The sequence below is a fragment of the Eubalaena glacialis genome, chromosome 6 (genome assembly GCF_028564815.1).
Source record: "Eubalaena glacialis isolate mEubGla1 chromosome 6, mEubGla1.1.hap2.+ XY, whole genome shotgun sequence".
NCBI lineage: Eukaryota > Metazoa > Chordata > Mammalia > Artiodactyla > Balaenidae > Eubalaena > Eubalaena glacialis.
Window position 1 is genome coordinate 48,279,415 of NC_083721.1, and position 24,405 is coordinate 48,303,819.

The 24,405-nt window shown below is 39.2% G+C and overlaps 1 protein-coding gene across 3 annotated transcripts in view; it reads left to right on the top strand.

Annotated features, from left to right (window-relative positions):
- Nucleotides 1-24,405, top strand: part of COL8A1 (collagen type VIII alpha 1 chain) — a 153,051-nt gene that overhangs the window by 69,764 nt on the left and 58,882 nt on the right. The gene's annotated exons all lie outside the window — the stretch shown is intronic.

Genomic DNA, 24,405 nt, shown 5'->3' on the forward strand with positions numbered 1-24,405 from the left:
AGCTCCATGCAGACCCTTGTAAACCATCATCAGGACCTGGGCTTTCACCCTAATGGAGACTGGGATTCTATGGAAGTGTTGAGTAGAAGAGTGATAGGATCTGACTCATGTTTTTTTTGTTTTTGTTTTTTTAATTTATTTATTTATTTATTTTTGGCTGTGTTGGGTCTTCGTTGCTGCACACGGGCCCTCTCTAGCTGTGGCGAGCGGGGGCCACTCTTAGTTGCGGTGCGCGGGCTTCTCATGGCAGTGGCCCCTCTTGTTGCGGAGCACAGGCTCTAGGGTACGCAGGCTTCAGCCGTTGTGGCTCGAGGGCTCCAGAGCACAAGCTCAGCAGTTGTGGTGCACGGGCTTAGTTGCTCCACGGCATGTGGGATCTTCCCGGACCAGGGCTCAAACCCGTGTCCCCTGCATTGGCAGGCGGATTCCCAACCACTGCGCCACCAGGGAAGCCCCTGACTCATGTTTTTAAAAAAATCATTCTGGCTGCTCTGTTTAGATTAGACTTTAAAGAGGCAAAAACAGATGCTTGTATTAATTCAGTTATGCATCATGAGTTATGAGATTTGTACAATTTTCCATTTTGCATGACAAAACTGAGAGAAGTCATACAGAGGGTAAATAGCAGAACCAGGATAACAGCCCAGGCAAGCTGGCTCCGGAGGTCATCCTTTTAACGTCTACACTCTCATTTCTCAAGAAAGATGTCAAAGGCCTAGGCAAGAAAATGTTATGCAAATATCATTGGCTGGAGACCGCTAGGGGTAGCCCTAATTGGAGGAAGAAGCATCATTTTGCCTCATTCGATTTTTATTATTTCATGGACTGGATTGCACTTTGTAGACAATGAGTCAGAAATACCTGGTTATGTCAATTGTTTAAAAAAAAAAGTATATTACAAGTCAGAAATATAGGAGTTATCAGCAGAACATAATAGTAAATTTGTAGCAGGTGCCTAAACTGTCAACTCCAATACTGGAAGGGGGCCTTGCACATTTATTTGCTCAAATAGTGCAAAGTCAAGGAGAACATGAAAAGGACTGAGATTCTCTTTTGTAACCACTCTGTTGATATTACTCATCAGTGATTCTCAACCTTCATTCCCAGACAACTCGGGTTTCTCCAATTATTTAAAACTTGTAAAGAAATCCTCCACAAAATTGTTATTATAATCATGTCAATTCTCCTCTACAATTCTTTTAAAAATTAAACACCTGGTTGCCAAACCTTCAAAGAGAAAGCTATCACCATGAAATATTTTCAACACCATCTTTGAACACAAAGAAACATAACTAAATTAGCTTCTTCTGTGATGTGCCAGAGTTTCAGAACTTTCACAATTAGAATTTGTAATATTAGTAAAAAGCCATCTTTTCACAAAATTATGTAAAATGTTTACATAAATAATTATGTAAAAATGTGGTGGCATATACATAAGTAATTATGTAATAAAAATTATACTTCAGGCATGGTGTTTTTTCTCATTCATTTTTTTTAGAGATTGTCAAATCAATTAAATGAATCCCACCAAATAACCAAAACCCAATTTAGCTCAAAGAGAATCTGCTGAGTGCCTTAACATTTTGAAGGGAAAAGTAAAGAAGTAACTAGATATAGGGTATTCCTACACTCGAAGAATTTACAACCTTGTCAGAAGGACAAGGCTTATATATCTTATATCAGGAAGGAGAAAAAATGCAGATAGTAGTTAATAACAGTGCTGAATACACAGGGCAGCTGAGAGCAGTCTTGGGCTCAGCTCCCGAGCAGCCTTGGCCTGCCTCAGCTCTCATTCCCTCCGGCCAGTCGGAGTTCTTCTATTCTCTCTCGGAGCCCTCCAGACTGTCAACAACCTGGGTCATTTTACTGCATATTATTATACTTCTGCACTCCCCATTTGAATCTTGTAAAGTGCATACACACGCTTTTAGGAGTGTGAAGGGGCTTTCCTCCTCTCATCCAGGTGGAAGGCCCCTACACCCATAGAGCAGGAGTTTCGATTGATTTGAGAGAAGAAAGGTTGATCCAGGCAATTCTGAACATGGATCCCATGAATAGGGTGACAGTCCCAGGCAAGGGACCCAAGAGGCAGCTTAGGACAGCAACAAGGTACTAGACGTCCAAGAGTTTGGGAAAGAAGATATTCAAATGTGGAAGAGTTGCCCGGCAAGGCATGTAGGAGGGATGCGATCTTTCAGATTTGACAGGCAGGACTCAATAGAGGACAACTTTATCTACATGCTATTCTGCTTTTCCCCCACAAGACAAGTTAATGGTAAAGTTATTTGATTCCAAAACTTGGTTTTCCATTAGAATCCCGAGGTAGTTCTGATGTACTGACTCACTACAAGAGCTTATTTATTCATTTAACAAGTTTATGGAGCCTCTGTTATGAATTAAGCGGGCCTCTGAGGACCAGCCCAGAGCCCAACCTCCATTGTTCCTATAGGCAATCTATGTTCTGAGTTCCTGACTACTGATTTACGCCATTGGGAACTCTTCCCGGTAGTAAATAGAAGGTTTCTTGTATTCTTTCTGTATTCCATTTGCATGCTGCCTTTTCCTTAATTTAAGGACAGTATGAAAGTTCAGAAGAAAGGTCTGCACTGCTCAATTTTATTTACTTCTCTCCCTTTATTTGCACTTGAATTATTTGCATGCTGGGAAAAGCTCATGCGATGGCATTTTTATAAAAGTCCCAAGAGATATCTATCACTGTAGTGGTTGAGAAAACTGTAATACAAGGCAGATCACTTGATTTACATAACAGTCTGCAAATGAAGAACATGGTTTATGTTTCAAAAATTGGAAGAAGTCAAAAACTCACTTTTTTTTAAGAAGCAGGGAAACTTTGTTTTGATTTGCGGGATGAATAAACTCCTGCCCCCAGGTATGACCCTTTTGGGGGCATAATAAGCAAAGTAAAAGATGAATGAAATGAATATTTATTTATTCCATTCACCCAATTTTAACATCTTCCCAGCATAGAATATGGCGATAAATAATTAGTAATACTTGTTTTTAAATGTCAATATATTTTTGTCAGCACATATTATATTTTTTATCTCTTTCTGTTCCACGTTTTGTCTTAGGCATTTTAGGAAAAAGTCCAAATTGTATGGTCCTTAATCATAACTACAGTGAACTGAGTGACAAGTAAAATCAGCATTAGGTCAGGAAAATTACGTACTGGCTTCAGAAAAGCAAAGGGCAACGTAGCCTTATCCTCCCGACAACCCCACGCCGCCTGCCTCAAAAATCACACAGGTTTGTGTTTGCACTTGCCCTCCTCAGCACTGGAAAATAGCGACCATATGAACTCTTGACAGTCAGAAAGGATGTTAATCTCCAGTTCAGGTCTTGCATTTTCCTAACATGATCTTATGTGAAAGAGCAGAGGAAATTGTCTCAATGAAAACCAGCTTTGTTTCCAGAGTGGTTTTTTTTTTTTGAAGTTGAGAGTCATTTTCTAAAACATAACGTGCTCAACCATATGTGATATGGTCATTTTCCCAAGGAAAAATGGAGAAAAATTGCTGAACCCCGGATAGAATTCCCTGTTAGAATTCCAGGGTTAGAACTCCAAAACTCTAAACACATTTTCAGACGGATGGCCTTGTGTTCTTACCAAATGACATTTATATTTGTCCATGATAAACAGTTCGGACTCCTTGGCTGGTTGGGTTTGGTAAATCTAGAGTTTGTCAGCTGCCTTTTCTACAGAACACAGGTTATCTCAATTCACATACCTTAATGTGCATATTTTCATGTCATTTCTAAATAATTAATTCAGACCCAACCTTTATACTTCTGCAATGGTAGATTCAGAAACTACTTAAGGAAGGTATATAGATTTTGCTGTTCACGAGTAATATTGGGTTTTCTTGGGATCACTGCCAAAGGGATATTCTTATACAAAGTATCAAGGAGGAGAGCTAAATTTAAGTAAGAGAGCTGCCAGGATCTGTAGCAATCTAGCTGAATGATCACTGCCTTGGACTGATTTATATAATACGTGTTTTTTAAATGTTAGCTTTCCTTTTTCCAAAAGGATTTGGGTCAGCTTATAATGACACAGATAATGCAGTAAGATAAAAATAGATTAAACATAAGTGAAAAAGATGAATCAAAGAGGAACTAAGGGTAAAAAGGTGATATGGAATATGGAGAAAGGGTGTACACCAAACATGCATCATGACATGCTATATGTTGCTATGGGCAGGTCACAGATAGGGCCCAGATCTTTCTATCATGCCACGGGGAAAGGAAAACATGATCAGTCACACACACACACACACACAAAATGAACCCACTGCTCACACCCTTGTTGACACTGAGGGGTAGAGCTGTGCAGGCCTGAGGAGAAGGGTTACAACGCAGCCATCTGGGCAGAATAAGCAGGCCCTCAAGCCCCAAGACAGCACCAGGTGTTAGTTCAATTTTACATCCAACTGGAGAGCACTTTTCACTTTATATTAGTGGTGAAACCAAAAAGCTTCAAAACTTCAGCGAGCTAGACATTATCCTCCTTTCTTCTGCCTGTAACAACCCATCATTTTTCAGGGAAGGCAAGTGCATAACTACCTCCCTGATGAGCCTAGTAAGCATGTTCAGGAAGAGGTCACTGGGCTGTCCCTTGCTTCTGTTTTATTCTGGTCCTGATGCCTTAGGCAGGGGTGTAGGAAAGTCAAAGGATCTGTGTGATTCCGCCCAGGCCCTGCCTAACTTGAGGCATTATTCCTAGAGAGAAAATTGGAGAAAAATGTCATCAAGTAAGAAAAATATAAAATAAATAAAAACACACAAGTAATTAAATTAAAAGCCTGATAGTCTACATTCATGTATACATGTTTAATAAAATAATAGTTAACATTTATCAAGCACTTCCTATGTGTAGATACCGCTCCAAGAGCTTCACAATTTAATTCATTTAATCCTCCCAAGACCCTATGAGGTAGACACTGTTGCATTTTTGCAGACCTAGAAACTGAGGCACAGAGAAGTTAGGTGATTTCCCCAAACCACACAGCTAGTAAGTGGTGCCGTCAGGATTTGAACCCTAAGGGTCTCATGCCAGAGCTATTCTCTCATCTATGAACCCCAACATCCACCTCACCTCATCCTGCACCATTTTGAACTTCTATTCTTGGGTTATCCTGACTTCCTTTCCATTAAAAAAAAAAAAAATTGTTAAAGGAAAACCTGGAGTGTTATCTGTGCTGCCGGTCCGTCATCCCCAACCTCTTTCTCAAAGACATGGCTGCTGGTGATGTGTGGTGAGCAGACATCTGAGGAAGCTCTGAGCAAGTTCCGTCCTAGGACTGGAAACTAAAAAAGATGCCTTAACGACAGACAGTCTGCGGTCAGGAACTTAACTCCGGGGGAGCGGCTTGTCCCTAATTCCTCATTTCTCCTTCATCGCTGCGTCTCCATTGCTCTGCCTCGTATCCAAAGCTCAAATGTTTACTCCTCTCACTTGGCCCATTGACTTGCCTTGCCAGAAAATCACCAGCTTGAATTATTCTGATGATAAAACCTTCCTCCTGAAGCTAGAGCCTACTTCCTCTGCCCATCTTCGATCTCTGCAGAATTTTTCTTTTTCGGAAAAACCATACTGGCAAGCACACCAAACTCCTTCCACATACTTGAGATTTTACAGTGGCTTTTTTGGAACTCTGCTGTATTTTACATGTCAGTTGATCTCTGCTGGAGAGAGTGCCACAAAGACCTGTTGACACCTCACGGCAGAATTTCACAAAATGTTCTAGGAAGAGATAATTTTCAAATTATACCACCAAATTCTGCTTAGGAAGGCATTTTCCAACCACTCCATTTGCAGTGGTGTGAATAGTCTGAGGGTGAAATTAGACATGGGGTATATACTTTCCTTTTCTTTCTCCCTATTTTTTTTTTCCTTTTTGGTATTAGGAAGTGTTGCCTAGAAAACTGTGCCTTACTTTCTACGTGCTCACCTGAGAAAGCAACCCTAAAGAAATGCTATTTTTCTGCGATCAACACCCGGAAGTGACAGAAAGAGGACTCGTTCCCTGCACCCATCGGGTTTAGGGCCCCCAGAGGAACGTGGCCCGTCATTCTGTGTCCCTTTTGTCCCATCTCTAAAACATTTCTTTCTGCTCTGTCTGCCTGGACAGCTCTTCTTCCAACCACCAGCTAGAAAGGCAAATGCCTTTCATCCTTTAGACCTTGTTTGAGCTTCGATTCTCAAGGCAGACTTTCCTGACCCACTATACAAGTGTTCTCAAAGTGTGACCTATGGACCACTTGCATCGGAATGATCAGGGCCCAGAAAACTGCATTGTAACAAAGTCCCAGGAGATTCATCTGCATGTGAAAGTTTGAGAACCTCTGCTCTATACTGAGTTAATTCCATGCTCTATCCTCCCATAGCCCCTACCCACCCCCTCGTCGTAGTGCTGACTGACTTGTTTAATATCTATCCTCTACATCGGATCATAAGCTCCATCAGGTCAGAGACATAACTGAGTTTTAAGACCTTGGCACTTTCTGGCTTATAGTAGGCACTCATTAAATATTTATTGACCTGAATTGAAGCAAATCAATTTTTCAGAACTTTTTTTTTGTAAGGAATACTCAATTTCTTGAATTAATCTGTTTCCACTTTTAGCAGAAAGTGATAAAGCAATTAAAACAAGTTTATATGAAGAATTTAGTCAAAAACCAGAACCCACAGAATGTTCACATGTCTTTCCATATTGAATCTGACCTCACATTGGTCTGTTTGACCTGTGTGATTTCCATGAATGTAACTGAATAAAAACAGAGGCATTGTTGGTGATGAATAATTAATTATTGCCCAGAAGATGAGCCTTTTCTGCAATGTTTTTTGAAAGATTTTCAAGAACAAAGCTTAAAACACAAAGAATTTTTATATCAAAATTCAGTCAAAGAGAGACAATGATACATAAGGAAATCCCTTTTAATCACAGACTCAACTCCCTTCTCGTGTGAGAAAAGCCTGGTTATTTAACTCACTAAAAACATTATATCCAGAAAGAAAATTCTGGGTTATATGTTAAACTGAAAAAAAAGAGGACTTAGGAATCCCAGAGTAAAACACTGTTATCTATGAAACTGGGATATTTCCCAGACTTCAGCTGGGCTACTCCCCAAATATTCTCTCTCCTTACCCCACCCAAAGAACAGTGGCATCCATGGGAGAGCAACAGGTTGTGAGAAGGGGAAAGCCACAGTACATATAAAATAAAATAGCTGTTACCTCCGTGTATTCTCCAAGCACCAGTAGGAGGATTTAATACAGAAAAGTAATAAAATTATAACTCTTGTAAGGAATTCAGTTATGTTCAAATAAAAGGGACATTGTTAAACTAAGTTTTCAGTGCCCCATAAACAAAATTCCAAAAAGCACTGAATGAACTGAAGCCAAGGAAATGCAAGCATTTCACTGACTTTCCAAGAGTTTAATCTACTTAGTCAGCTACTGTCAGAAGGAATGGTCAGTCTGTTGACTTTCAATAATAATGTTTGTGCCAGGCACAGGTATGATAACATTTGTACCAAGCACAGATATTATTATTATTATTATTCCTATTTTATAGGCAAGACGGTAGAGTTAGAGACATTAAATAACTAGCCCACAGTCACACAAATCACAAATGGCAAGTGGTAAAGTTAACATCAGGGCTGTATGCATCCAGGACCCAAGCTGCCTACACTGTTAAAAACCTGGAAACTTATGCTATTAAGTCATAATTTCTTAATAAACTGAGTGAATGTGAGGTAGAAAAAATATACATTATTTTCTTATGTAATTTATGGCCCCAATCCAGGGCCTTACTTCTAAGAGATGAAATTCACCATTTTGGAACTCTACCTGGGTACCAAAAGGCAAATCTGTCCTCAAACCAGAAATGATGAAGGGGAGGGTCCCAAGAAAGTTTGGCTGCCCTGGGCAATTTATTATGACAATTACAAGACTCTCTTCTGGACTTATTTTTTCCAATTTCAAATGTTTACAGTGATCCAGCATTGATTTTTCACTTCATTATCTCACATATGAAATCACTTCCTTTCCTGGTTTAGGACAAGGAAGCAATCTGAAAGCCTTCTGACTTTGAGAAACTACAACAACAAAAAAGAGAAACCAAAGAAAAGAAATTGTGACAGTTATTCAGTAGTTACATAAAAATGAAATTGAATTAACAGTCTGAAAATGCAGGGAAAGTGAGTCACTTTAATAGCAACAAGTGTAATAGTCACCATATGATTAATTGCTTTGTTTTCAGCCTTCTGAAAACACTTTCTCTTCTCCTCGCAAAACCCTTTCCCTCTTTTCTTTCTTTTTTTCAAAACTCCTGGGATTTTTTTGCACGTCTGCAAAACCAATGTCAGTTCCAGGTTCCTATTCTGGTCTTGAACCAATCTGGCTTCCAGTCTCAGAAAAGGAAGCTAGTTCTCACCAGACAAACAAACGGAGGTGACCTAATACCTGGGGTGGGGGTGGAGGGCCTGACTGATAAATGACAGAGAATTTCAGGCCTGTCTGGTCTTAGACCACTGACAAACTAAACCACGTCAGAGCTTAGAGGCAATTGATCAGGTCATGGAAAAACAGGTGAATTTTACTTTTGAGTAGAGGGAGAGACTATGGGATAGCTATTGTAAGAATAAGCTAAGTAGTATGGTTCTTTTTTAACAGAATGTTTTTTAGGAAAAAATCAGCAACGTGGGGAGAATATTTTCTACCCATCTACCTTCTTAATGATGATTTATGTCTCCAAACTGAGGCTGGTTTAAAAAAAAAAAAAACAATTTGATGCTATCAATAAATAGAAGTAATGCTCTCAGTTTGTGACTTTCTTTCCACTAATAAAAATTCTTGAGCCTGTCAGGTTTTTGTCAACCTCTATTAAATTCATGTAAATGTGGAAGTGAACAAAACAGAAAATCTATACTCTTTGGAAAGGGACAAAGTTATACTTTGGAATGAAAAATTTTGAAAGGTTAGGAGAGAATGCACTTAGGACCATTTGGGGCTGAAAACAGAATCAGATCTTATTATCCCCACCACGAACCATGAAGGAAAACTGAGTTATTTGTGACGATTCAATTGGTACTTTCTTGGAGGGAAAAGATCCCAAACAATTCCTGGAAACTCTACTTCTCTGAGAAGATGGCATTTTTGCAAACTGAGGGTAAAGGCATGAGTAACATATGTAGTACATTTCCTCTTATAACACTGATCTGTTTGAAGTTGAGGGAAAAACCGCTTGGCAAGGTGTACTGGCCAAGTCAATGGCAAAAGTCATTTCAGTGTATCCTGATTCCTTTCCATGGTCCACCTCCCAGCCTGCTGGACATCCAGGCCCATGATTTATAAGTCTTGATTTGAAAACCAAGCTGCTGAAGATGCCTAGAGAACCCCATTCCCCTTGGCACTGCCTTTTGCCCCATGTCTGCAGAGATGACGTAAGGGAAAAGATCTAAAGATTTTCCAGAAACAAGGTGGATTTCAAAGAGCATTGGACTGACTGTTTTTTGAAGGACTACCTAGCCTAAGGAAGACCTCATGGAACTGGGAATCAGACATGGGATCTTTCCAAAGGTAGAGTGATTCCCCAGCCTGGTTTGCCCAGGTCTTTCCTGGTTTTGGCCCTGAAGGTCCAGCATCTCTGGAAGCCCATCCTTCCATGCAAACTGGGACAGTTGGTCACCCCAGTAGGAGACTTTGGATGCCTTCGTGGCACAAATGTTGAGAAAGAAAAATCCTAGCAATACTGAGAACAACTTGCTCAACGTGAGCAAGGGAGAAAATTGGAATAAAACCCCTGATAATAGCAGCTGACTTTCATAGAGCCCTTGTTTTGCACCAGGCCTCTGCTATGTGTTTTGCAAACATGATTTCAGTTAATCCCGATTACAGCCTTGAAAGTTACTTCTTATAGTCCCCATTTTACAGATAAAGAAACTGAGGAACAGAGAAATTCAAGTAACTTGCCCAAGTTCACACAAACAGTAAGGATAGAGCCAGAATGAATATCACAAAGTACACTGAATTTAACCAAGAGTGATCCCTTCCACTTTCCACCATTCAAAATCTTCTCAGGCCCCATGCACAGCCTCTTTAAGCTTTAAGATGGAATTAGAACAGGACATATCTTTTCTTTGTTTGCTATCCCAGGAACTTGCTAGATGCCAGATGCTCCCTCAAGAAATGGACTAAGGAAGAGAGAAAACAGTAAAGCTAACGCTCGTTAAATGGCAATTGGTTTAGCACCTCCTAAAATAGAATCCATAAGCTTCTATGGAATAAAGCTATAAACTCTTACAGCAAAATTACTTGCATCCTGCATGAGTTAAGACCCTCAGTGCCTTCTCTCTAAAGCATTCTTTCAGTCATTGATCCTAGGCACTGGGCAACTTCTTGTGAGCTAAGCACCTTGCCAGACAGCTGCCCAGGAGCTGTTTAATCCTTCTCTCAAGGAGCAGTGGTGGTGTTTGAATAAAGTTGCCACTGTAATTGTTTGGCTTACCACTTAAGAGTATTATAGTCTCTGGGAGTGGATTTGTGGGGAAAAATTACAATTAAAAGAAATGTTAACAGTGTTCTATTGAAATACAAAGTGTATAGTTGCACAGGAGGAGACAACTTGCCCCAGACTGGTCACTAGAGGATTTATCTTATGGAGAGAAGCTGTTTTACGTAAGCTGGTTTCCTGTAGAAAAACAGAGTGCTGGAGCTTGTGGCTCTGAGAGGGGAGGGAAAAAAGGCAGTCTGGATGTATCTCCAGGTTAACACTTAAAATCAGGCAAATGGAAAACACATCCAACTGGGAGTCTAACCACTGATACATTTGGATGACAAATTCAGACTTTCACATTTTAACTGGGAGTCCCTGACATCTCTCTCCCTGGACACATCTGAAAACATATGTATCTACCACTAGAGGGCCAGAGACCGTCACTACACAGTCATGGTTGTAATGCAACTGGCGCTGTCTTTTTTTGTATCCAGACCATCTGTTTTCGACTTAGTGTTTTACTGGACTTCCTAAAACCTGACCCACCTCAAAGTAAAATGACATTCTTTTTTCCCCAAGGGCACCCTCCACCATGAAAGTAAAACATAAGCATCAGGACCAGCTGACTAGAAGGAGGCAGTTTCTAAAGTCAATCACATAAACTTTCCAGATTCTCAAGAAAACAAATGACTCATGGAGCTCTTGATGGAGGGGTCCAGTGCTTCCCAAAATTTCAATAGACATAATGAGGAAATGGAATCTATCTGAGGAACTGACCTTTGTTCTGGGGCTATTGCAACTTAAAGGCACATCTGCATCCTACTGGCCACCTGTTAAGCAGCTCCCTTTATGTTTGTTGGCAGTAGTCCCAGGGATCTCTTTCCATCCATCTATCCAGTATTCATCTCTCCTTCCATCCATCCAGTCAACAAATATTTGAGCATGATTTTAGGCTCGGGAGTACAGCACAGATCAAGACAGACAAAGTTCAAGAGTGGTCACGGAGAACATTTAAGAGACTGTTACAGTAAACAAATGAGAAATGATTGTGGCTTGGACTAGTAGTGGAGACAGTGAGAAGTGAACATATCAGTGATACATTTTAAAGAGACAGCTGACAGGTCTTATGATGGTTTAGATACGGGAAATAAGGGAAAGAGGAGAATCAAGAATGACTCTGAAGTACTGGGCTTACACCTTTGGGTAGGTAGGTGGTAGAGCCATTTCCTGAGACTGAATAATCCTAATTCAGGTAGGTAGAATGAGTCCTGTTAACTGTTACTCATTTTATTCCTTGTTTTTTTGAGATGCAAGAGGCTATTTTTGCTTTCAGCCCTTGGCATCTGTAATGACAGCTTTTCAATGCAAATCTTTTCTGCATGTATCTCAAAACAAGCAAAAATTTGTTGGAGCCAGAGATACATAAACTGTTAGCAAAAAGAAAATAATTCTCCTCAGTATCTGAGAAAATGAAAGAATAAACAAAGGCTTACATTCTGATTTTGCAGTCCTCCTTTGCTCCTGAAACGAGCAACTTGATTAAGTCATTAGCAAATGGGAATGCTACAAGTAGGGTTAGGGTGGGGACCTAAACTGTCTACTCTCTAGAACAACCTGCAAAGATTAGTGGATTCCTAGAGACTGCTTCTCTGAACAGCCTATTGTATTTCCATATTTCATGGAGTCTATGAGACAGAATTAAAAGGTCTTATACATTCACTCTGGGGCACTTCTCAAATTGCCTTTATTAAAATAAAAACACTTTATACTAGTATAACCCCTTTCATCTAAAGGTGGAAGAATTTGCAATCAGCAAACTGCTTATTTATTAGGTGATACCCTTCAGAATCTAAATTAAACCTGGTGTGTCACATCTGTATACCATACCCTGGCATACATAGGTTGGGAATTATAGGGCCAGAAGTAGCCTGGTATAGAGTAGGGTAATAATTCTCTTAGTAGACTTTTTAACTACAACTGATTGGTGCATGAACATATGCAAAAGACTTCCCTGAGAATTCTAATTCTCATGTTGGTTGGGAAGCACCCTGTTTATCTGAATTCCTTCAGCCTGTGAAAGTTTATCCATCAGACCAGCCTCTTGAATAAGCACCCAGGGAGCTGCGCTGGAAAAAATTACTTCTAAGACAAACATTACGTCAGAATGATTAGACCACAATGCAAATTCATTAACTCTGTGAAAATAACACATAGATTCTTCTAATCATAATGACAGTGGAGTTCTTTATGCGTGCTCTAAAAGGTGCCACAAGAAGAAAGCTTATTAAATAATAAGAATTTCAGTCAGCACACCTTGTCAACAATGCTGGAAAAAATAGAGACCCAGACAGAAAATGTATAGTAAGTAGGTGGTCTTCCTGTCATACCAGATGACTCATCCTCCCCTCAGAAGCCCTCTCAATGGCACAAGCCACAGGTGCAGTCAACCCTCAGCGTTTCTTTGCGTGACATTTGAACTTAGGAAGAAAAGTATTTTGCTAACCCCTTGGTGCTGAATGTTTGACCTTAAAGCTTACCGTTTGCTCCCTTTTTGTCTCAATCCTCATGACTACAAATGCTATTACTAGTCATAAGATTGTTCAGTCCCTTTTAAATTCCAGCCTTGGTATTTGACTCTCTGGCCTAAACATAATAGGGAATACAAAAATCCTAATTATTTCTAAGGGGCCTAATTCTTTCATCTTTCCTATGAGCTCCAAATTTTCCCAGCTGTATATGGAACCAGCACCCATGTTAAGTTTTAGCAATATATGCCCCTGAATCCTTCACTGAGCAAGAAGACATTACTAGTTAAAAAAAAAAAAAAAAAAAAAAAAGGCATAGATTTGTGCGTGGACAGCCCTGGAACTGAATCTCAGCATTGCTACTGGTGAGTTAGGTGACTTTGGGAAAGGAAAGTCATCAAACCTCTGTGTTTTTCACAATAAATGGAAGATACATGAAGGGCTATTATATAAACGATACATATATCATATAAAATTCCTGGCACAAAATAAGCATTCAGTAAGCAGCATATATTATTATCATCGACAACGTCATTCTATTTATGTAAAGGTAGGAACTGACTGAACAGTATTTTCCATTTCAGCCTATGCCCGGCAAGGCTTAAAATCTTTGATCTTATGATTGGACTGTTCATGACCACACAAAGGTATGACACATCTAAGATACCTCTTAGAACAATCTATTTAAGAGAAATTTAGGCTGTTTTGAGTTTAGTCTGAAAAATCCATCCTAGTTTATCCATCATAAAAGATCACATGGGTACAAAAATGCAAAAAGCATCATAAAGTATCATTAGACACTCAAAGTGTCATTAGAAATGAAATGGTTCAGCTCATCTTTACAGATGTGAAAACTGAGGCCCAACTAAGACAAGCAGCGTTCACAAGGTCATGCAACTTAGTGACGAGCTAACATCAGAAGAGGACAAAATCTCAATTAGGTTTATAACTTAAAACCTCTCCTACTCCAGTGATGGTTCTGATACTTTTTAACTAACAGTGGGTTTTCAGAGAGCTTGACTTGCCCAGTATTACAAACCAGTGATAAATTTGAGAGAGATCACTTTTTGTGGATGGAATTGCCCAATTCAAATATTCTCTAAAAGCTCATCTAGCTCTCAATATTTTATTATTGTTCTGCGTATTATTCAAGGAGACCCTTAAATACATGGACACATATTGTTCATCAGTCTCCAAAATGTTTCTTCTCTTCTAGCCAGACCAGTCTCTTTACAATCCCACAAACATTTATTCCATTGCCAAATCTTTCCCCATATGCACAATGATCTCCCTTCTCCTCTCTATTTATCCAATTCCTATTCACTCTGCGAGACCTAGTTTTCCATCTCTTCCGTGATGTAATCCCTCACTTGTCTGGCGTCATGAATCTCCCTTTCTTTGGAACTCCTACAGTCCTCAAGGCTAACCCACAGCGGAGAACACAATTATTACTGGTATGATGTTCTCCCCACTGTTTCTTGTGTACATATTATCTTCCCAAGTAGACTTATGGCCCCTTGAAGACAAGTACCATGACTTAGGCTTGTCTAGTTGCAGTGGAGCAGAACACTATGATTGATGAACTCATAGAAAGTATTCAGTTAACACTCAGTTGATTGGGTGGGGGGCAGAGAGGAGAACAAACATTTTCTTGTTTCTTTAACCATTCTTGATTAACTTCTGTGAATCCACAAAAGCTAATACAAAAAATTCAAACCAGCAAGTTTGATTGAGGTCTTGAACTAATTAGAACAAATTAGGGAGGACAGGACAGGACAGCAGATAGGCTGCTCCTAACCCCATCCTACAATCCTTTCTTTAAAATGTGGAGAAAATCCACTTGAGACTTCCCAGGTGACTGACAGCTGTTTTTAAATGAGGTTTCCACTTCTGCAGCATCAATTTCTGGCAATAAGTCCACTCCTTAGACGTGAAAATTTTGGGGGGATAAGAAAAGTTTTATTGAATCCATGTGATGAAAGATGAATAATATGAACCTCCATGAGCCAAAGTCATCTAAAAAATCAATTGTATACTTCATTGTACCAGAATGCCACAGCTTCATTATATAAACATGAAGTGACACTGGCACATCTTAGGAAAAGATTTCTTATCCTCGCTTATTTTCTTTTAGCATGTATTTATTGAGTGCATCATGACAATGATGATGATAATACTGACAGAATACTAAATATTAAATAAACATAAAAAAGTTAAAAGACCAGATTCAAGAGTCAAACAGTCTGGGTTTGAATTCTGGGTTCACAACTTGGTAACCATGTGGGCAAGTCACTTAACATGCCTATGCCTCACTTTCCTCATCCACTAAGTAGGAAAAATAATAATATTAATTTGGAGATTTGTTGTAAGGATTAAAACAAGATAATACATGAAAAAACACTTTAAATGTGTTTTTAAACACATAGTAAACACTCAGTGAAGATTAGCTATTTACCATTACTATTACTATCATTATTAAATACTTATAATATGTCAGGCACTGTGTCAAGCAGTTTATATATATTCTAGCAGGTATAAATTTTGTAAAAATGTGTGAGTTTTTTCACTGATATGTTTCAAACACCAAGAGGAGTTCTTAGCCCACATAGGCACTGAGTAAATAATTTACTCTTCGCCGCAGCCTTACAATGAAGCAGGCACCCAGAATATCACAGTGAGCAAGACGATGTCCTAACCTTCAGGTTGGGTGCGGAGGAAGAGGGGCCATGCAGAGAAGACAGACAAGTCAACAGGCAATTCTGATACAGGCTGATTGCTCTGATAAGATAGTACAGGGCATTTGCGAGAAGGTATGAGGAACACCTAATCCAAACTCAAGGAAACAACAAGGCTTTCCGGAAGAAATGGCCTCCAGACTGAGACGTGAAGGCTCTGTTAACCTGCAAATTAGAAGTCAGAGTATATGGCAAATCCAGCAGGTGAGAGAGTGTGGTCGTTCCTTTTCCTGTGTATAATTCAGCACAGATGAAATGAGACGGGGAGAGAGGAGCCACAGAGGTCGACGGGGCTCTGAGTGCAGTACCAGGGATGTGGATGCCATCCTAATGGCAATGGGGCCATGCTTCCTCCATCCCGCTGGGTTCTCAGAGTTCTACCATTGGCTTTGAACTACATTAACTTTGGTATTCATTTGCCTATTTGCAAGTCCACGTTGCTAGAGTTATAATCACTTATGGTTTTCAGATCCAGGCCTGTTTTTGACCATCTTTGTGACAGTGGTTTCTAAGACCAAAGCTATCTTGAATCTTCTGAACCCAAAGCCTGTGGGTGGACAGTTGTTATCAGGAATGGATCCAATAGGATCTGTTATTTTTGCCCCAGAACTTCTCATTTGGCTACCTCCCCAGTACCATACTATGATTCACCTGGTCAATCTCTCTCTGCTAAGCTTATAGCAAAAGAGGCAGGTTAACTTTTTGTGCATGGCTGACCCAACCTCAGAATGAGTGTATCTTATATTATTTTCAAATATTAAATGACAGGTGGAGAATTTTCAGTGAAGGAGATAAGTGGCAAGATGTGGAACAAAAAAAGTTTCAGAATCCTGCTGACCTTCCATTTAACATGTTCTTAACGCCAATTTTTACTGTGCATGTATACTATATTACTCTGGACTTCCTAGGTGGTCCCCCAGCTAACCTGAATTTTTCTTTCTAGAATTCAAGGTGATAACATTACGCAAGGATAATAATGATATGTAGATCTTCAGCAGGGGATTCCAAGGGAATTTTATATTCACCAAAAAGCAGCCTTTTATATAAATGTGTCATGTCAGTTGGCATAATTACCTGAGAAAACCTAAATTCAAACAATCTTTTCCATCACTGAGCCATGTGTGAATTGGTTTATCATTGCAGAATGAACTCCTTAGTGGTTAAGGTATTAGGAAAATTTTAAAAACAGGCTATGTGTTCAAAAACTGGAACCTAGTACTAGACTATAAGCTAAGAAAAGGCAGTCGTTGTTTTTGAAATTAAAACCGGTGAGGAAGGCAGATAATTTAAGTCAAAACCTTAGAAGGATGGTGAGGAATTTCAGAGAACCGAAACAAATGGGGGGAAAGACCCCATCATTATTCTCTTAGCCCTACTTTTCCGGCACTGCTTTGTTTGTGATTTCAGTGTAGTGAGAGGGATGAGGGAGGGGAAGACAGGTAAACAAGAGGCAGGAGAGGAGGAGTGGGGAGATGGACGAAAAGAAAGGGATGAAAAGATGAAAGGCGTGGTGGAGAGCATTCTCAGAGCCATTTAGAATTAGGGAGTAGCACTAAAGATAGGGGAGTGCAGGCACGCCATGCCCCTTGCTTACCACCAACTCCAACACCAAGCCAGGAGGTACGCCTATTGGGTGGAAAGTGCAAATGTTACTCAGGGACATGCAATGTGAGTTATGTGGTACAAGATGGGACAAAGACATGAAAAGAACTGTTAAAAATGTCAGCCGATTGCTAAGCTGTCCAGTCAGCCGGCCAGTGAGTCCAGGGCACTTGCTTTGTGCTCAGTTGGTATAAAAGCTGTCATCACAGCCTAGATGGAGAGGGCTGAGAGGGAGAAGAAAGGGGCCTGATGATGCCCACAGGAGGGCAAAGGAAATGTTGCAAATCTACGTAGATTTGCTGTCTGAGGCAGAAAATAAATTGCTGACAACCTAGTAATAGAAGAAAAGTGGCTCAAGTTTATACAAATATTCATCCTATTTTGATATCTAGAATATGAATCAGACTTCCCTTGTTTAATTAGCCATGAGGTTTGATGAAGAATATTTTTCAAGTCAAGCAAGGAAAAACCAGGCTAATGCATGAAAGTACAAAAGGGCAGAAGAAAGTATCCACCTTTCTTATAAAATCCCTTAGAATATTTCAGCAGGCGCTGGGTTTCTTAAGTTAGGGCGGTGCTGTGGCTAACCCTGATATGCCTTTTGATGCTTAATTCAAAGTTCAGCAGAAGTTTAAAAGGAAATGAAGTGCAAACTGATTACTCAATATATAATCACTTGGAGAAAGAGATCCACCCCAAAAATATTTTTGCCATGGACTTTTTTCAGTGCCCTACTTTTGAAAATTCTTTCAATAATGTAAATTAAAAAAAAAAATTCCATGCTACTTAAGTGTTTGAAATAAAAGAATTGTCTTTTACAGAGAACCCTATGTGTCATCATTTTCTCAATATGCTTGTTTTAGTATGTGCTTTAAAAGACCCCAGGGCATGAAAGATGGGAAGCATATTCATGTGGATAGAGAAGATGGAGAATTACAGGCTCCTTTCCAGTGGACTAAAAGCAATTTAATGAAAACAGTCATATATGATATCAGTGGCCTTGCAAAAACATTCAGGCAATAATAAACTGAAAAATGATTTAGTGTATGCAAAAACTCATACCCTTTGGCATTAAGGTATCATATAAGCAGAAGCAGGTACCCAAGAGGAATTATATTAAAATATGTAAGTTATACCTCAATAAAGAAAAATGTTAAATAGAGTTTAGAGATTCTTGCTTTAGAAATCAGTCATAGGATGACACACAGTGACACACACAGGATTGCCACTATTGTAAGAATAGTGGTAGTTAAGGGAAAATAGCTGCTCTTTTGGGCCAAAGAATACTTAGAACTTAGTCATGGAATTGCTGAACATTAAAGGTACATAAAACCTTAAAAATATTTTGTCCATCTTCTCACTTTATAGTTGTGAAAAACAAGACATTCCCCCTCACCCATTGCGATATCTAGAGGTAAATTCTTTCCCAAGGGATTAAGAGCTAGGAAGTGGCCATTAATAGATTGAGACTATCATCTCACCCATTCCAAGAAAACATGAAATATAAATTCCAATTTCTTTTATATTTTTATGACCTAATAAATAAGACCTGACTGGAATTAGAGAAATGGGACATCTTGACATGTCAACATTTGTAGAACAAACGTCATGAAATAAATTATGGAAATTCACAATTTTAAGGGATCTAAGACGATTCTTACCTTGAGAAAAAGTCAGAAGTCAAAGGGAAAAAAAAAAAAGTATAAATAGATGACATCTGAAATAGAAATCCTTTGTGTTCAGGAAAGAAATAAGCCTGAGGTGTGTGTTTAACAGCTGTATTCAGAAGAACAGCTATTGGGGGCAGTGCCATCCTCTCTAATGAAGAAAGAAGAGGAAATGAATTTAAATTACAACCAAAGGAATTTAAGTTAGATCGAAAGATCTTATTGGCAGTGAAGGTTTTATAAACCCTGGAAAAGATTCCTGGGGAGGTTTTTAAATTCCCTATCTGGATATATTTAATGGAAGAGAGATACCTATCAGCCTAGGATGGTTGAGGTAGAGACCTGCCTGGAATTCGCTTTCAGCTGAATTCTGTAAATCTAGATTAATTCCTGACAATGTTCGAGATGTCAAAGACAGCAAGTGCTAGACAATGGCGAAAAGTGTTGCCCCTTATTAAAAAAAAAAAAAAAAAAAAACCTCACCCAAAGTAATCATTTCCTTGGAAAATCAATTGGCATATGCTAGCTGGTTATAAGTGGAATGTACAATTATAATAGACTCTGGTTTTTATTTTCTTTTTAGCCTGGTTTCCAGTGGAAGGAAGGCTTATGAAATCTGTCTGGCAGGCTATGCCCTGCTTAATACTTTTTACTTTCCTTCTTTAGGCTGGTTATAACCAAATCTCTTAGAAGAATCTAGACTTAAGTAGCAATACCTGTCCCTTCAGAGTAATACATGTGTTTCCCTCCTAATTGAAAGAAGGATGATTCCAGCACTGCCATCACCTGCTCGCTCCTTACCCTCACATAGACTCCAGCAAGTTCTCTGCAACTTGCAGAATTTCCCCTCATTTCCAGTGCACAGACAGAGCACTTGCACTCACAGTTCATACCGAAATTCTCTAATTTGTTGTACTTCTTTGTTTATACAGCTGTGTGTCTGTTTGCCCCATTGAGTTCACCCCATCTATTGTCTGGTTTTTATTGTGAGCTCCTGGAGGCGAGGCATGGAGCCTCTTTAGCTTGCTTTGCATGACACCACATGTGCACACTGTGCTTGACAGTGATGGTTCCTGGGATGACTGGATGCTCAATCAATAGACTCCATGGATTAATCAAAGCTGGAAGCAGAAGACTAAGACTCAGTTCTTAGACTCTGTGTCATCCCATGATCCTCCTATATGCAGCACACCAAAGCCATAAGAACTGTCAGGGACCATCAGGAACCAAGCAGTATGGAGAAGGGTCTGATCAGCAACTAGAAAATCTAATCAACCAGGGTCTGAAATGCACAGAAAGTAAGACTGCATTCATTTGGGAGTTTGCCCACCACCATGACCCTCTTTTCTCTTGCGTATAAGCCCAGTCTTGCAGATGCTCTCAGTTCAGAGCATCATCTGTCAGATTTCAGACACTCCACAGAAAACTATCAAGTTCACAGTCTCTCAACTTTCTTATTTCTTTATGTTTACAACCCAGATATTTTCACCAGAATTAATATTTTTCCCTTCCCACCAATCCCTCCACAATCCCCCTTCAACCTTACTTTATGCCAACCTTTCCTCAGTGACCCAAGAGGACAGAGACAAGTCGATCCACGTTTCTTAGCTGGGTTAAAAATTTCCAGTGCCTGTTCATCCCTGAGTGTCTTCAGAGTTACATCAAAGGACAAAATGATTGATAAAAACCCTTCCCTCAGGAGAACCACAGGAAGTGACATTTTATTTAATTCAACAAATATTTTCTAGGTACCAGTTATGAGCCACTCATTGTGTGCTGAGGAGAGAAAGGGGAGCAAAACATAAACTCTATCTTCAAAATGTATATATGTGTGTGTATGAATTAATTTAAAATTTTATTAAAGGATCTTAAATATGAGAAGATTGCTTTATTGTAGAATCATGGTAAGGATTAAGTAATATAGTATATATGTAAATATACTTAGCACAGAACTTGTCAAGTAAGACATCCTCAATAAGTAATAACTATTACTATTGCTACTGGGTTATGGCTTAATTTAGGGCAATTTTTTTGTGAAGGCTCTCCCTGGAAATCCAACTTGACCTTGGATTATGGACAATATGTTTGATTGTTATGGGGGTAAGAGGAACCATTACATTCAAGTGCAAAAAAAAAAAAACTATCATCAAAAACATTGAAGTCAATATTTTCCCATCAAAAATGGAGCTCAACCACGTTCTGATGTCCCGAGAGTCTGGCTGCAGTCCTTCTCTGCGAAGATTCTGGAGTATTTCAGAACACTGACCATATCCCAAACACACAGAGCACACTTTTTCTCCTTCCTGCTTCCTTCTACCATGTTCTGCATCAAAGTTATTCCACAGACAAGTGACTACTAAGAAACACTTGAAGTTTTTCACACTTATTTCAAAGGTACATAAAATGATTATTTGGGGGCATCATTTTAATTAGTTAGCTGTTACTGAATCAGTATCATCAATTAGTCTTCAATAAGAATAAATCCACTTTTAACTGGAGGTGAAACCAAATCAAATTTTACTCACCCAAAGCGTTTTTCTTAAACTTGCCCAGAACAAATTGCTTCACAGGTCATCTTAGATGAGGTATAGTGTTTAATTAATCAATTACTCAATTATTTAATTATATGGATGAATATACTAATGGATTATAATGCAAATGCTAAGGTGATTGAATGCAAGGATGTCAAAATATAGTCAGCCCAAACAAAGGAATTCACTTACTTTGCACTTGTTGGTTCAATTTAAACATTGCTGTATAATGCAAAATATCTGGATAACTGAAAAGAGACTCCATACTAGATTCTCCTTGAATATATATAAAAACATAGTCTTAGTCTTTTTCCTGAACTTTGTTGTTTAGAAGACCTCTGACCACACCTTGAATCACCATTATATTCTTACTATTTTATCCTGTCTGAAAGTTTATCTAACAGTTTCATTTGAAAAGGGCTACAATTTCTCAGCAAGGATGAGGAACTTCTAGGAAACGTTTGATATATTTCTAGCAACTGGAAAAGTGTCAGGAGGATGTACCTAGAATGAAAATCTCATTGACTACTTCCTCTCAATTATCTCTTCTTAACTTGCATTATGAAGGCCTAATTTTAGATTCCAACCATTGAAGCTTCTGCTCTCCAGTTTTCTAAACTAAAGTCACTATTTCTCAAATTTATTCGCATATTGAAGTGTTAATTAATTTCTCACTTCATCCTTCCTTATTCCAAACAGGTAGGAATTGCAGATATACTTTAGATCTTTAGATCTTTTCAATCCTTTCTTCTACCAGTTCATTTATACTTGGCTTCTTTGAACTGTGTGACCATAATATGGGTCTTAAAAATAAAGGAAAATGAGGGCTTCCCTGATGGCGCAGTGGTTAAGAATCCACCTGCCAATGCAGGGGATACGGGTTCGAGCTTTGGTCCAGGAAGATCCCACATGCCGCGGAGCAACTAAGCCCGTGTGCCACAACTACTGAGCCTGAGCTCTAGAGCCCGCGAGCCACAACTACTGAGCCCACGTGCTACAACTACTGAAGCCTGCATGATTAGAGCCAGTGCTCCGCAACAAGAGAAGCCACCGCAACGAGAAGCCTGCACAGCACAACGAAGAGTAGCCCCCGCTCACCGCAACTAGAGAAAAGCCCATACACAGCAACGAAGACCCAACACAGCCAAAAATTTTTAAAAATAAATTAAAAAATAAAGGAAAATGAGTGTCTCTCTAACTGCAATGTACTTAAAAGTAGGCCAGTTATCCACAATCCAGACCCTCAGTAGTGGCTTAGTACAACCTTAGGAGATTTTTTTCCTCTCTCCTAGTTTATCAGGATTTAGTCATTAATTCAGAATTAACCCTGTTTCAGTAGATATGGAATTTCACAATCCTAGTTTTATCTGAGACATACAACCTTAAGTTTTTATAAAAATCAGCTGAAGGATGAAGGCGTTCCTTCGGATGGGTGGAGAAAGGGAAATGGCCCGCCCACCCCTTGCTCCGGCTCTCCAAACATTATTAATGAAACCAAACCAGATGCACCACTCCATGGGACTGTATGAATAGCTTCCAGGAACCTCAAGGTACCTCACCTAACTGTCCTTCTAAAGCCCTGGCATTTCTAAACAACTCAAATGCATAGTTCCTGTGGAAATCTTGTGCCCAATTTAATAACATCGTTAAATCAATGAACATTTTCCATGCTCCAGACAACTGCCATGAATCAGTACAGTAAAATACAGTGTCCTTTGAAAAACTTGAAACTAAACCCGAGGATAATGTCAGTGGGATAAGAATAAGCAGTTTCTTTGTTTTGCCAATTCCTAATTGACCAATCTTCTTTAATATTGTGTGAGAGAATAGGATCTGTCTTCTGATGACCTTTACTCACTTGTTGCACAGTTGTAAGGATTAAACGAGACCGTACAGATAACACAATTAGCAAAGAGACTGGCCCAAAGGATGTGTTTAATAAATGTGTATTTCCCATCCCTTCAAGAATCATAAGAATGCGGCCCACCTGGCTGCGGAGGAAGTTCACAATTGGTGGGGATAGGCTATGTTGGAACATATCAAAACTTGAGCCTGAATGTTATATGTTGTATGTTATATGTTATATAACATATGTTATATGTTATATAACATATGTTATATGTTAATGAGTCTGAATGTTATATCATTTCTGAAATGGTGTGGCATATCTATAAATAGCAATTCAGATTTTTCTCATGAATTTTATAGAAACAGATCTCATTACTGTAGAATCTTGTGGTCATAGTTGGCCACTGAGACCCAGCCACTAAGGATCCTGCAGTTCCAGAGTGAATGACACCAAGAGGAACAGCTTTAACTCTCATCTACTCAGTGGGGCAGTTAAGACATCTCCCCATTCCAGAGGTTTGTTTTAAACCAGCCTCAAAAGATGAAACCCTGTTTTCAGCACTTTCAGAGCTGAAAGGGGAGTCTTTCACTAAGGTTTGCTCCTTACCCAGTAAATAAATCACATGTTCAGCAGCACGAAAAATATTGGTGGGAGGTGCACATTCTTCAATTCAAAGCAAAGAGCCTGTTGACTGGTGGTCTAGTTTTGAAAGCATCTGATTTGACAGGGGAGCTCTCATCACACTCCTGAAATAATTTTACGTTGTTGTGATTGTGGGTTTTTCTTTTTTTGAAATTGAAGCAATGTACTTTAATCAGAACCATCAAAGCTTTGAAAAATATCCACATAACTTACAATGTCTGGTTTTGTTTCAAAAGTACAAAAAGTATTTGCAAGGCATCCAGCAAATATTTATGGATCAACTACCACGTGCCCGTCCTTGTTCCAATTGCAGGGGATGTTACAGTGAACAAAA